Here is a 12,344-nt window from a genome sequence, read left to right as displayed (position 1 = left end):
GACAGATGCATACAGGAGCCCCTGGACATGCCCCTCTTAGACCCATGGATGCTACCCAAGCTAAAACCCATAAGAAGCTCTAAGAGAGAAAGGCTACGGTCTGATTTACAGTTCTGGAGCTCACTGTGGTTACCTGAGAGAGTTGACCTGAAGTGCCATATCAACGGCAGGAAGGCCACTCTAATCTGGAGAGCTGAGATCCAGAAGAGAGATGAAGGGAGAGGGTAGAGAGGAAGTAGATGCTCTGAGTGAGATTAAGGACACAGGGACTAGGAGGGAGGCATGAGGGAAAAGCAGGAGTGTAGGATGACGTTGATTCTTTTGTACAGTCAGTTCTTGGATTGATACTGTTAGTCAGCTCTGCTGCCAAGCAAACTACCCCACCATCACTGTGGTTTTCCTTAGCACACTTTGATTTACATCCAGGAGACTGGTCTGGCTGTGGGAGGATGCTCTTGGGAGAGTTGACCTGACTTTTCTGGGCCAGGCTTCAAGGTGGCTTCATGGTGTTCATTCCATATAACTTTATTCTGGAGCCTTGAACTCCGGACATCACATGAGCTGCAGGCTTTCCCTGTAGGTCCCTTTGATTCAGGCTTTGTGGATGCTCTTGAAAGACTGAGATGTTCCTCTTACCACTGGGCACAGGCTCCTGGCAGGGAAAATATCTCAGGGCACACGCTGCACAACCATCGTTAACATCATAGCTTGAGCCATGACAGGTACAAGGCAATTTCGAGGCCATCAGAGGAGATATGAGATACCAAGGAGTAAGGCTGGGGCCAATCTTCTCTGGCTATCAGATGAGGCTTCTTGCTCCCCGGAACCAACAAAGGTCATTCGTGTGACATATTTTTTAAAGGGAGCCTATACACATAAGTAGGTAGGATGATAGTTACAAGTATTTCAGTCCACCTGTCCATCTGTTTGTGCTGCCTGGGTACAGAGAACAGGACCTGGGGCCTTAACCCTTACAGTTCTGGAGGTGGGGATGACTGAGGTGGAGGATGAGACCTGGCAAGGGCAGGTGAGACCATGCCAGAAGGAAGGCATCATGTGAGCAGAGTGCAAGAATGACGTCACAGACTCTAGACCTTTCAGGCTGATTGTCAGTCCAATCCCAAGGGTGGAGACTCAGGAGCTAAACACCTCACATGTGCCAGCCTCCAAGCCCTGCTGCTCTGGGGATTCTGTCCCCAGTACATGTGGATTACGGTTCTGACGTATGCTTGTTCCACCAGAGCATCTACACCTTCCTGTGAGGGAAGAATGACGTTAGCATCAGAACCTGATGCCTTCTGGCTCAGAAAACAGGAGTCTAGTGTCCTAAGGACAAATTGTGCCATCAGATGGGGCTCCCACTACTATTTAACCAACAGGTAACCTTTATTACTCTGGAACTAAAGTCATCTCAAACAGAGACTTAAAACGGGGCCTTAACCGTCCAAGCCTTCATTAATTGTTAATTTGTTAAGAAGTTGAGAGGTAGGCAATTTATGGCAGGATCCAAGCTAGGTACAACTTTTTAGTCCACTGTCTGCAATAAGTGGCCTCTAGTTTTAAGGTATCTTCACACTCTAATGTAGCCATCACATGAGCTGCTGGTTTTTCCTGCAGGTCCCTTTGGTTCAGGCTTTGTAGGTGCTCCCGAGAGACTGAGGTGCGCTTCTTACTAGACACACACCCACACCTAGCTCTGAGAAAGACTGGGGAATGTGGCTTTGGTTGGATGGAGTGCTTCCCCAAGCAGACTGGGCTTCTGTTATTCTCATGGCTCAGGCATAGCCTTGGGGTATCTGGAAGCTGTGTCTCCAGTGTAGGGTGGTGAGACTTGTAAGAGTTGGAACTTAGTTGAAGGCTATTATAGGTGAAAGGTTGGTATTGAGAATGGATCAATATTGGCCACAGAGAATGGATTAGTTCTCAGAGAGTAAGCTGTTGGGACCATATTCAGCTGCTTCCTGTCTTGACCTGTGTCCCTCATGCACATTTATTGTGATGTCAGGAGGTTCATCTCTAGAGCCACACAGATGCCAGCATTTTGTTCATAAGCCTATAGGACAGAGTTAAACCTGCTTTCCATAGAAAGTACCCTGCTTCAGGTGTACAGTTACAGTATCAGAAAGCCAACTACTAGAGTTACCAAGCCACAGAGGAAACATAAATATTGAGGGAAGGCTGGGGTTCCTCTTCCTTTCCTCCCCACACAAAGAAACAGCATAATATGACACACAATAAGGGCTTTGTACTAGACCAAGGTGCAGGCCTAATTCTCACCTCTTCTGTTACTGCACCATCAAATAACAGAATCAAATAACCTCTCTGAGCCTTCTGCTGCCTCTTCTGTAGCTGCCTTCCCATGGTAACAGTGATCATATGGGACCATGAACTCTTATGTCCAGAGCACAAGACCAGTAATTAGACATTGAAAAACTAGCAAAATTGAAAACACAGAGAAAACCTGTTTAGCCTAAGACCACTGCATGGATGGGTGGCTTCTACCTAGACAGCTATCCTGCTCCTCTCCAAATCTGTGCTTCTTTTTAGATTTGTGTGGCTGGAGCATGGGAGCTGGCAGGACCCAGAGTGAGGATGGAGTTCGTTCGCCCCTCTGAAGTGGAGAAGTGCACGTTAGTGATCTTCCTGTGGCTGTGACACAAACACATTAGAAGACCAAGTTATAAAGAAGAACGGTTCAGTTTGGATGACACTCTCAGGGCCTCCAGTTCATGGTTTCTTGGTCCTATTGCTCTGAGTGTGTCATATCACAAACACATCATGGTGGGAACATGTGACCAAAGCGGTCTGTGGGCAACTTGGAAGTGAAAGAGGGAGGCCCCAATCTCCCTTGTAAGGACACACTCCAGTAGCCTAACTTCGTCCTCCTAAGCCCTTCCACTTCCACCTTCAATGCCTAGGCAGGGTACCAAGCCTTTAGTACATGGGCCTTTGTGGGAGATGTTTCAGATCTAAACTGTACCAGTGTTGTTCTCTGTTGGAGACAGAGTGTGCTTTTCAGGAATGCTTCCTCGTGGATGGCCCTTTGATTCAGTGGTTCTTGCCCGTTCCAGCCCTTTCTCTGCTCAACTAACAGTTACTGCACAGCCCTCTGGTTAAGGTCTCCACCTGTTACTGCTGCTCATGTACCCAAGTAGAGCAGGGTACTAATTCCTGTGGTTGTTCCTTGGTGTCAACTGGGATTGGGGTCACCTGAATGTTCTCTTGGACTGGGCCTTATGGATGCTTCTACTACGTGGTTTGCAGGGATTCTGGGAGATCAGCTGGGCCACTTACCAACCTACTCAGCCTACTTTCTCCATGTGGCAAAGAAGCTGGGTTCTGAGCAAGAATGCCCCCAAAGCCAGAGATTCAACAGAACAAAATAAAAAAGGGAGCCTTGCTGGATAGAAGTGTTATACTTCAGTGGCGTCAAGGCCCCATGAGCACATTTCCCTCTCTATGGGGAGGCTGGTCTTCAGAGAAGCGGGAGAACCACAGTAGTGCCTCAGACACCAGCTGCTGTATCTGCTCTGGCTGTGTGCTGACACCATTCTAGGAATGAAACCACCGAGGAGGCCAAGTGTGACCCCAGAGACTTCTGTGGTCAGTGACCTGAAGTTTGGTCTGGGGATCCTGATACCAGGAAGCTCCTGGGGTTGTTTGAATGTGCAGTCAGGGTTGAGAGCCTTGGCTTAACTCAACTGTGAATAAAAGTAAACTAAACCCATAAACCCCAGGGAAGGCAAGAAGGTAAGGCTAAGTCTGAGGGACCTGGGAGGTCTGAGGGACCTGGGAGGTGACTGGTCTACACTCTTTCGTCTCCATTGCTATAACAAAGCACCTTAAATGATGGGTTTAATAAGAGAGGTTACATGAGCTCACAGGCTTGGGAGTCCACCCCTTTGGCCCTCAGAAGGGTGTGCAAGATGACAATGGCAGGGAGTATGTGGTTGAGGCACCTGGTTTCCTTATGACCAGGAAGCCAAAGAGAAAGAAGGAGAAGAAACCAAGGACTTCAGCACTCTCTCTCCCTATAGGCATACCCTAAATGACATGAGGACTTCTTATTAGGTCTCCCTCCTAATGGCTGTACCATGTCGCTGCACTGCCACCCAGGAACTAAGTCTTTGACACACAGAACTGGCCTCTGGGGAGGATATGCCCTAGCAGCTCCCTCCCCATGTTGGCTTGGTCTCCATGAGACTGCTGCAGTTAGGTGTGGCTGCACAGGTTATAAAACCAGCCTTGGTCTCAGGCTTTGGTCCTAATTTGGCCAATTTCCCCTATTGCCTTTACTAGAAATTAACTTGGTATAATTAACCGTTTCACATTGTATAAATTCTCAGGAAAGGGCCATCAGTCCCCTTTGTTTGGGGTCAACCAGCCTGTCCACAGTTAGGATACCTTTCCTTCAAATCGGTGGTGCCTGAAGGAAGGCGCCCCGCCCCTCATTTCAGAAGCTTATGAATATTCATGGTTCTGGCTTCTGGCTTATGAATATTCATGGTTCTGGCTTCTGGCCCCACACACTAGAAAACACGATTTATTCCTTAGGCTAATGAGCTCTTCAGTTTCTTTCATGGTAGAGAAAGCAGTCTTGTTTTTCTGGATAATTTATTTCGGGTGCTAGTCTATTTTCTGGAAGGGATCAGTCCATTAAGATGCTGAGCACATTGCAAGAGAAGAGGGGCGCTGGGAAACGCTCCGCAGACAAGCCTGCACCCGAGGCGGCTGGCAGTGAGGCTGGAGGCAGAGCATGTGCGGTGGGAACCAGTGGGGTGGCACCCTGTGAAATGCATGGAGGTCGCAGCAAGATGGCAGGGGAGACTGGGTGTTCATCGCACACAGCTGGAACCTGAGGTACTGAAGAATGAGCTGAGAAGCCATCAGAATCCAGAAGAGAACGTTCTTGCTTCTGCCTCTGCCTCTCCCTCTCTCTCATGTTCATCCGGCTCCTGCACATCCATTCACATACTTCCTCTCCACCCCGTAAACTCTCTCACGGTGGCTCTCAGCTCCTTCCCTGTCAGCTCTAGTGACCTCCAGAGCGGCTGGAGGTGGCACAGACATAGCAGCAAGTTGCCCTCCGCAGAGAGTCTGTCCATGGGAGGCACTGGACAGGAACGAGAAGCCAGCAGGCGTGAGGAGAGGCCCTTGCTTTTCTGTTGCTAAAGAGGAGCCAGGAGGACAGTGTGTGGGGTTCTATCCGACCAGCTCCCTGTGGCTCCTCCAGTGGCAAAAGAGCTATGGTTTCCTAAAGTTACTAGTTTTTTTTTGTTTCACTTATGCATATGTGTGTGCGCGCACCTGCATGAGTTTATAGGCACCACGTTTATGCAGTTACCTGAGGAGACCAGAAGAGGGCGTTGCACCCACTGGCATTGGATTTATGGGCAGTTGTGAGTGGCCTGATGTTGATGCTGGCACTTGAACACCTCTGAATGAGCTGTACTAGGCTTTGGTCACCGAGGCCTTTCTCTAACCCCCTTTCTTCAGATATTAATCTTTAGGAACCTTTCCCTTTCCAAGTGAGCCCTATCAGCCCTTCTAACACCACTGTTCTTGTTTAGTGACAGGGAACACAGTCTAAGGCTCTCTGTGCCTGCCTGAAACAGCCAACAGCATCAGATAACCATGCTCCGCACCCATGCACACATACCCTAAGATACAGTTTAATTTATTATGCACAGTAAGGAATTGGGTCAGTAATAGAAGAGAACAACTATAAAACACATACAGTCATAAAAGTTGTTTAGAACTTAAACATGATGCACTACTTCTGGAACTTTCTGGAACATTCTGGAACTTTCCATTTAGTATTTTCAGACTGCCATTGACGATGGGCAGCTGAAACTGCCAAAAGTAAAACTACAGATAAGGGAGGGTCTATTGTATATTGGTGGCCAGTTTCTTGCATTAAATTCCTTACTTATGTTTGAAATAAGTGAGCAGGCCCCTATTTTTCCAACTGAGAAGACAGTTTTATGGGTCACCAGAGTTGGGTAAAGATTTGTGTCTCTCTCAGGAGATAAATGATATAAAGGCACAGCTGTGCTATCCTTCTGCAATTTTCTCTTCAGCATGACACATGCCCTTAGCCTTCAGCTAAAGCCCTAAAGTGTCCAGGTCTGTCTCAACCCTGGCCACTGCCCTTTGGACACGTTTCCTTTGGCCACTACCTGTGCCTGGTGGTTTCCACAACTGGAGACATGTTTCCAGCTAGGCTCCATCCAGAACATGAATGGTGGGGCTTTAAGCATCAGCCAATCCCATCCCAGGCTTCAAGGGTCTAACATGCTGTCTTAGTTTGCTGTTTGCTTGAACAGTAAGCACCTGACTGCTCATAGTTCCGAAAGCTAAACTTCCAAGGTCAGGTTTCGTCATAGCGGTGATAACACTAAGTAGCTCAGCTGGACTGGGTAGCATGAATCTGTAAAGCCAGCGCCCCCACGGGAAGATGAGACTTGGACAGGCGAATGCCTGGAAACTCAGGGGCCGGCTATCCTGGCTTAGGTGGCAGTGAGCAATTGGTTTCTGTGATAGTGGGTGGGTAGTTGTGGTGGCTGACTTCACACTGGAGAAGCTGAGAACCCAGTAGCTGCACAGTTCATGGGGCTGGATGCCTCAACAGTTCTAGTAAGGCTGAACACTAGAAGGTTTCTGGAGGGTCACTGTTGGAAGCCTGAAGAAGCTGGAGTCTGATGTTAGCTGAGGTTGGCAGCAGCAGCAGCAGCAGCAGCAGCAGCAGCAGCATAGATGCACAGGCTGGCAAGCAATACTGTTCTCCTCCCCCACCTTGGGACCTTTTAACTTCTGGATTGTGGTGAGAAGGCACTGCCACTCTTGGAGGGGGGTGTCTTCCTGCTCAATTAATCCTTCCTAGAAGTGCCCCCATAAACCCATCCCCAAAGGCATATCCAATCAGATGGACAGTCACGATTGGCCATTATACCAGCACCTTTGTGGTTGTCTGCTGGGGAGTCCTCTTGGGAGAAACAGATATTTTAATATTCCTAATCTGAAGCTTGCAGGCAGTCTTCTCTGGTGTGAGGAGAAAGCCCTAGCAAAAGGCGGCTGGAACTCAGCAGGAACTCAGTGAAATAGCAAAATGGATGGAGAGAGGAGAGCTCCAAGGAGCTCTGCCACTGATCTTATACATGCTGTGACATCTGGAGATGAAGCATCTCCTTTGTGACTGTGAGGGATAAGCGAGAAGACGACAAACCAAAGGTGCACACAGAAGTGGGTGCAGCAGGGTTGGTGGGAGGGATGGGGGAATCCGCACTCCTTGGTGTGACTGCTACACTAAACTGACCCAGCATTCCTAGTGCATGAAATAGCTGTGTCTGTCACTCTCCAAGTCACTGTTACTGTGGTGTCCTGTTACTTGTTGTTAAGTGAATTTCACTGGAAACAGAGCTCTGGAATGAAGAGCTGGGAAAGTCAGCTCAAACGGCTTAGCAGACACCGACACCCTGTCTCAGTGTTTGCTTTAAGGGAAGTTGAGATGTAATTGTAAGTAAATGCTTGTTAACAGACAGGTGAACGGGTAGCGGGCGAGGTACCATCGTGTTAACAGACAGGTGAATGATAGCAGGATGGACACCTCCATGTTAAGAGACAGGTGAGCCATCAGTGCAGGGAGCGCCGATTTCTATGTGTTGAGAGACTCAGTTCTTATGCCTTTGGCTAACGACTGTGTACTTTGGGCCATCTTTTGTCGTCTGATCCCATATTAAGACATCATCTGACATTAATTGTTGGTTTCTCAGATTCTTTGCTATTCTGCAATGGCTCAAAGGTCACTAATAAAGACTTCTGGCCAGTTTATTAATAGTCACAGCTATTTTTACTTCCGCTTGTTGCGGTGCAGCTCTGTTGTAGTAATGGAAACACACGGACACTGTTTTCTTTCGGTGTCTTTTGTAGGAGCTGGGTAGGGAAAGGATTGTACAGGGTGTCTTGGCATCACCAGGATAAGTAGCTTTGGTGTTAGGCACAACTGCAAGTTGTCTCCTTGTCAAGATCTCTTTGTTGCAAGTGTGAGACTCCAATCCAAGCACACAGGGAATGTGTTAGCTCCAGAGACACGACTGCAGTGGTTACGTTCACAAAGTGTTGGCTCCAGCGGTTCTGGTGGGGCGCGCGCCCTCTCTGCTCTGTGCTCCTCCCCTTTGCTCTTGGTTTCTTTCCACTTACCTCTCTGGTTCTCTGATTTCGCCTTCTCATGGGCACACACACACACAATCCTCATCTCACCTTGTTTCTAAATATTCCGCTCTAATCCCATGCCTGCAAAATGGCAGCCAAGCTCCTGGTTGCTTTCACGTTTTCTGCGTAGCCTTTCCCGGTCCTCTAGCAACCTCGCGAGGTCCCTGATTGGGCTTCCCTCCGTCAATCACAGTGACCAAGATAAAAGATTCTGATTGGTTGTCCTGGGCCAATGCCTGTAGCAGTGGGTCGATCACGAGAAAGAGAATACTTCAGTCATGGATGGAGGGACATCCAGGGCAGTCAACAGAAGGCAGATAGGGATTCATGCTGGGCAGACATGTGGAGTGGCTGCTGCCACCACCACCGTCTCAGATCCACATATCCAAATTGGATAGCCAGAAGTCCCGTCCCCAAAGCAACCGGCATGTTTAATCCTCTGACCCCTCTGTGACTTTGAGGAAAGAGACAAACACGCTCACTCCCTTCCTATATGTAGGATCCGGGTTGAGACTATCTCGGAGACAAGGACTGGGCACAGGCTCTTTGAGCGACACACCCAGAGCATGAGGCTGTATTAGTGAAACGGGGAGCATTGATAAAAGTGTGTTAATGAAATCAGGAAATAGAACTCAGGTGCCCTTCCCCCAAGACCTTCTAAGAAGTAATACCAAGTTGTATCATTCCAAACTAGGTGTGGCAGCGCACACTTGTAAACCCAGCCGAAGCAGGAAGAGCTCAAGGCCAGCCTGGGCTGCTTGGAGGCTATGCCAGGAGTCATTTGTGGCCCATTTGACTTGACCGAGTGAAGGAGAACACAGCGACTACTCTCAGAGAGATGCAGGAGTTCAAGAGGCATCTGTGGGCAAAGCCTAGCCTGACCTCTGTTATGAAGGATCCCAAAGCTGGCCTGGGCCCCCCCGTAGGCTTCTGCGGTCACCTGTTAATTGCTCCCTCTGCTTTTGGCTCAACCCTTAACCAGTGGGGCACACTGCAGCCCCAAAGGCTTCAGGGCTTTCACACCTTACAGGTTCTGGCTACACTGACTGGACTGATTGCTAGGTTAACAATAAAGATTTTTGTTGGGGGATGGGGATTTAGCTCAGTGGTAGAACGCTTGCCTAGTAATCGCAAGGCCCTGGGTTCGGTCCTCAGCTCAAAAAAAAAAAAAAAAAAAAAAGTTTTTGTCTCCCGAACTGAGGATTCTAAATGTTTCCTCTGAAGCTCGCACCTGAGTCCTGCTGAGAATGTCTTGCTAAGTTGCTTACTCACTGGCCCTAATAAAAGAGCTTGGTAGTTCCTGGGGATAGTTAAAACCTTCAAGATTCTTCAGAAATAGAGACAGGGTGAGGTAAGCCAGCGCTTGATGTACTGGAATGTTCTTCAGATCAACTTTTGCCTGTGGAACTCATGATGGAGAAGCATTTCCTGTTATAAACGGAAGCCTGGCTATGATGGGGCCACTTTTCCAGCAGCTAACAAGCAGCCAGCAGCCTCCCCTGCAATCCGGCTTCTTCATTTTCTCAGATGTCAAAGGTAGATATCTTTTCACAGGCGTGAATACTTCCAAACGTCAGTTCTTGCAAATCAAGGACTGGCAAGGACTTTGGCTTTTTTCCTCGGGGCAGGGCGCGGGGTATTGCAGAGCAGAAACCTTGGTACAGGATGGCCAAGACAAAGGGGTTGAGCTCAGGTGTGTATTAATTTGGCAAAAAAGACAATTGCAGCTTTCCACTGGCTGTGGAGGTATCTCTGATGTAGCTGTGTGGCCCTGGGCAAATCAGTTAGTTACTCTCTCTGGGATCCGGCATTTGCTCAGAATGTGAGGGTTAATCAAGTGGCTGACTTGAGGTCCTTGATGCTGACTGTGTCTTCTCCTACACAGGGTGTTTTCTTCAGTGATGTCACCTTCCTTGGAATTCTTAACACAGCCATCCAGGAAGTCACTTGGAGAGCAATGTGAGCTGGCAGAATTGAAACCCGAATGTCATCCTTTAGCTCTAAATTGTCTTCTGTGAATGTGTAAACTACAGGGCTATAGACTATGCCCACCAGTCAAATCTGGACCTCTGCTTGTTCGTGTCAATAAAGTTTTATTAGAATAGTCAGATTACATTTCCAAGCTGCATGAAATACTTGTTTTGAGCTGCAGTGGCAGAGGAGGATAGTGGTTGGTGTGGAGACCCTTCTCTTTGGCCTGAAGAGTCTGGTTATTCCCTGCCAAATCCTTTATAAGGAGAGTTTGCCACCCTGGATATAAATCTCTCTCCTTGGCTCCAGCCTTTCCTTCAGGCCACAATGAGTCTCTTCTTTGTGCCTGAGATCTTTGGAGCTAAGCAATGCCCCAAGGGCTTATGGGCTGTTGGCATTCTTGAGTTGAGAGGAGGGAAAGAGAAATGCCAGGAGAGAAAATAGGAGGAATGAAAATGTTGTTGGAAAAGGGTGGGAAGAAGATGGTGGGGGTGGGGCCCCCTCTCTGTTGCATCGGCAGGGGCATGCCAGTGTTTAGAGATCTGCTCAGCCTGGCTTGATGCCCAGGCTGGGACTCAGCCACCTTCCTCAGATCTGAGCTCCAGGAACCCGGCCTAGCAGGCACCCGCCGGCTACCACGGAACTTCAATGTGAGAAGTAAGGACTCATGCCCTTGTATTTTTTTCCTGAGGGAAATGACAGCCCTTTCCTGGTCTCTACAAATCCCAACATTAGCAGGCAGGTGCCTCTGCTGGCATTTGGCTGTTGCTTTTACAGTCATTTGCTGGAGGACCAAATCTGGTTTATTGCCTATGGGGTCCAGCCCACTGTCCAGGTGAATGCTGTAGCCTTGTGTAGCGAACCCCGCACACCCACATCCCTCTTTTCCAGGGCCATCAGCATCCTTCCAGGGCCAACAAGATCTGTGTGCTCTGCTACCCAGGGCTCATACCAAGGACTTGCTTGGCTGCTGGGGCACCTGGGTAGTCCATAGTGGATGACTAATGTGCAAGGTGACAAAGGGCCAGCTCCCATTGTGATGCCATCCTGTCTTGAGCTTCCTGAAGGGGAGCATGGGCAGGGACTTCGAGTTTAAATGCAGAGGATCACTAAGTCCTGTCTGACTCCAATGATACAAATCACTTGTTTGGTTTGGGGTGATGTGGTGCTTTGAGTGAGAATGGCCTCCATAGGCTCATATATTTGAATGTTCGGTCCCCTGTTGGTGGAACTGTTTAGGAAGGATTAGAAGGTGTGGCCTTGTTGAAGGAGCTGTGTCACTGGGAGTGGGCTTTGAGGTTTCAAAAGCTCATTTTTGCTCTTGCTGACTGCAGGTGAAGATGTGACTTCTTGGCGACTGCTCCAGAGCCTGCCTGGCTGCCACCCCACTTCCTGCCACCACACTAACCCTGCCACCACACTAACCCTGCCACCATGGGCGTGGACTAACCCTCTGACAGTGTAAGCAAGGCCCTGAGGAAATGTTTCCTTTATGCATTACCTTGAGCATGATGTCTCTTCACAGCAATAGAACAGTGGCTAGGATTGTTTTTCTTGTTTTGTTTCTGACAGAGTCTCATTCCGTAGTCCAGGTTAGCTTCAAACATACCATCCTTCTGCCTCAGCCTTTCGAGTCCTAGTAACAAAGCCACCCACACCTGACCCGTCAGTTTTAAATAAAGACTATACTGTGGTTTGAGAGGACTGTTCTAAACTCAAGTTGAAATTAAATTGCCCTTGTGACAACACTGGCTAGGGGCCCCTAAGAGGTGATAAATTATTACTTCAGAACTAAGGTCCTGATTTAAAAAATAAGAATAGGTAATGCAGTTGAGCCTGCTTTATCCCCTGTTCTCTTCTGCCACATTCCAGCACAGCGTAGAGACCCTCATCAGATGGTGCGGCCCTAGGATTTCGCAGCTCCAGAATCACAAGCTAAATGAGCAAGTGGTTGTTTATAAATTCCAAAGCTGGTAGTGTCTTGTACTAGCAGAACCTGGACTCAGAATCTGTTGTTGACAGAGAGCGAGAAGACAGGTCAGAGGTGCCAGATCCCGGGTTCTGGAATCCCTCCCCCCTCCCCTGACACCCTTCCCCGCTCCTATGCCAACACACAAGCCAAGCCAGGCACCCTGCCACTGAGAAACACTTTTTAAACCGTG

General features: G+C 48.7%; 1 long non-coding RNA gene across 2 annotated transcripts; it reads left to right on the top strand.

Annotated features, from left to right (window-relative positions):
• Positions 1-5,996: 5,996 nt before the first annotated feature.
• LOC134486456 (uncharacterized) lies at positions 5,997-10,326 on the top strand. Of its 2 annotated transcripts, XR_010065413.1 has the most exons (3): positions 5,997-7,515; positions 8,906-9,747; positions 10,097-10,326. It is a non-coding gene; the product is annotated as an uncharacterized LOC134486456 (long non-coding RNA). The 2 variants fall into 2 exon arrangements; XR_010065412.1 differs by having other exon boundaries at positions 5,997-9,747.
• The last annotated feature ends 2,018 nt before the right edge of the window (positions 10,327-12,344 follow it).

This window comes from Rattus norvegicus, chromosome 3 (assembly GCF_036323735.1).
Source record: "Rattus norvegicus strain BN/NHsdMcwi chromosome 3, GRCr8, whole genome shotgun sequence".
NCBI classification, from domain to species: domain Eukaryota; kingdom Metazoa; phylum Chordata; class Mammalia; order Rodentia; family Muridae; genus Rattus; species Rattus norvegicus.
This window is presented reverse-complemented; position numbering and strand designations above follow the sequence as displayed.